Source organism: Suricata suricatta, chromosome 9 (assembly GCF_006229205.1).
Source record: "Suricata suricatta isolate VVHF042 chromosome 9, meerkat_22Aug2017_6uvM2_HiC, whole genome shotgun sequence".
Classification (NCBI taxonomy): domain Eukaryota; kingdom Metazoa; phylum Chordata; class Mammalia; order Carnivora; family Herpestidae; genus Suricata; species Suricata suricatta.
In genome coordinates, this window is record NC_043708.1 from 128,926,032 (window position 1) to 128,928,479 (window position 2,448).

Consider the following 2,448-nt stretch of genomic DNA (forward strand, 5'->3'; position numbering starts at 1 on the left):
TCCTCGTGGGGCTGTGAGCTCCCTGCAGGGCCTTCCTATTGGGATTTTGTCTCCCCCCTGGAGCAAGGCCTCTTCCCGGGCCCCTCCGGTGGGCTGCTGGCTGCTGGGGCAGAATACTAAGCCCGGCCTGCCTGGCAAGCACCCCCCACGGTGTCCCCAACTTCCCCCACCTCCCAGCAAGGACTGATGAACACAGTCTCCCTCTGGGCAGCCTTAAGGGCTTACAAACCTTTGCTTCTTCCACGTGAGTTTCTGGCCTCTAGAAGCTGTCTCCTTGGTGTGCAAATGAGGGTGTGGATGTAGAGGTGTCTGCCCCACTGCACACAGGGCGGGGCCCCGTGGAGACATCACAATGACCTTCCTGCCAGTCCCTTCAGACCATCGAGGCCCCCCTCCACCAAAGCCACCATGGAGCACGTGGTCAGCGAGAATGGCCCCCTTTGGGGGTCACACAAAAAAAACTTAAGAAGACCCCGTGTGTGAACACTATAAGGCAGCTGGCCCCAAGGAGATACCCCTGCCTGTTTTCGAGGAGACGGAGGCAAGCATAGTCCTGTTCCCACACAAAGCTGGATCACATGGCCACAGATCTGACCGGGAAGCCCAGGACAGGGTCCCCCAGCACCACGGGGGTCCAGGTTTCTACAGGACCAAGAGCTTGTATTCGCTCGCTCGGGCCCTCTTTCCCAATTCCCGTAGCGGAACAAACAGCGGAGGAAGGTTGGGAGGCGCCGGGCCGAGTGGGGTTCCAGCCTCAGAATGTGATGGGTGGTGGGGGGAAGGCGGGGGCGCAGCCACAGTGAAGGCACAGCCTCTGCGGCAAACCTGGTCCTGCTCCTTTAAAGAGCCACAGGTTGGCATCCAGAGTCCAGACTGGTCTGGCAAACCACGGGGCCCCGTGTTTCAGTAAGTGACCTTTCAGTTGGTGCTAATTGAGGAGGGCCTGCCTTCACCCCAGACACTCAGGCCCCGCCAGGGAGGAGGGAGGGGCCCTCGCGCCTGCTTCTTCCAGTAAAAGGCGGGCTTCTTGGCAGCAGTCGGTTTAGAAGTCGCGTTGCTATTGTAAATCCTAAACTGATTATTGCAGTGCTCATTTCTTGTTTCCCAAAGACGTTCCAGCCGGGCTCTGGGAGCTGCAGCACGACTGCGAGTTGTTTGCTTATCAGCAGGAGGAGCCCTCAGCTCCTCTTTGGAGTCTGGGACTCAAGAACTCCGCGCACCAAACTTCCCAGCCTCTCCCTCCCGAGTAGGCTGAGCGAGGCTGAGTGAGGCCAGGTCTCCGGGGTTGACGGTTCGGGGAGTTAATGGAGCGAACGTAGGGGTTTACTGGCTATCAAGAATGAAGAGGTTCGAGAAGACCAGAGTTTGGTTCTGAAGCCTCCTAAGTATTAGCAAAACCCCTTGGGTCTGGCAGCCTTCTCCAGCTCCTGCTCAGATGGGATCCCCACCCGCGAGCTGGGCCACCCCTCCCGTCTGGGCCTCCAGGAGCCAGGCCTGCCCCCGTGCCAAATTGCTAGTTAACGTTCGTGTCAGTGTTTCCATTATAAAATGCCTTTTTCCCTCTTCATGAATATAGAACCCAACTGTTAAATTCCCCTCATGGCTGTGGGCTGGCAGACACCGTGTTTTCACTTCCTCTGGATGGAAGAGGGGGTACAGGACCCCTGTCTGGATGACACAGGTCTTCAACATGACCTTCCAGGTGTCCTGGGCTCCTTCCCTGGCACAAGGAGCGTGGGAAAGGGCGGGCCGCTCTGCTCTGCCAGGGGCTGCAGCTCGTCTGGGGAATCCCGTCAAGTGCAGGGAGCTGCCCCGCCAGGGACCACTACCCTCCTACCCTTGGCAGGGGCTACGCAGGGACAATCTCAGGAACCTGCGGCTGTGAGGGCCCTGGGCCCAACAACACGCTGGTGCTGGTAGGAAGAACAGTGCGACTTCAAAGGCTCCATCTCACAAGCTGTCAGGCCGAGCGACCCGGCAGCCAGGGGAAGGGAGCCGGACGTGCGTGTGGTCACAGCTCCACTGATGCAACGCAACATGTCTGCCCAATTCTAGAAATCCTTAGCAACACTGTTTAATATACAAGAACCAAAAGTACGGCAGTTTTACAATGTAGGAAAATTTAATACATACTATATAAACAACATTATTTACATCAGAAATCACTAGGACAGTGGCATTTTTCACAAATATAAATTAATTACTGTTTAGTCAACAGGTTTGAAAAGTCCACAATTTTACAATAAAGAAAAACCAACTGTCCCCAGACGAGTGGGGTCAGAAGGAATAAAGCAGCCTGGACCCTTGGCCTGGCTCTCCCCGCCCGACCCGCGGCCCTCAAAAGAGCCCGGAAGACTGCCAGTGCTGGGCCCCGGGCCACCGCTCCTGCTGACGAGTGGATCTGGGTCTGTAGGATTCCTGTGTCCCCATGAGAATTCATGACCAAGT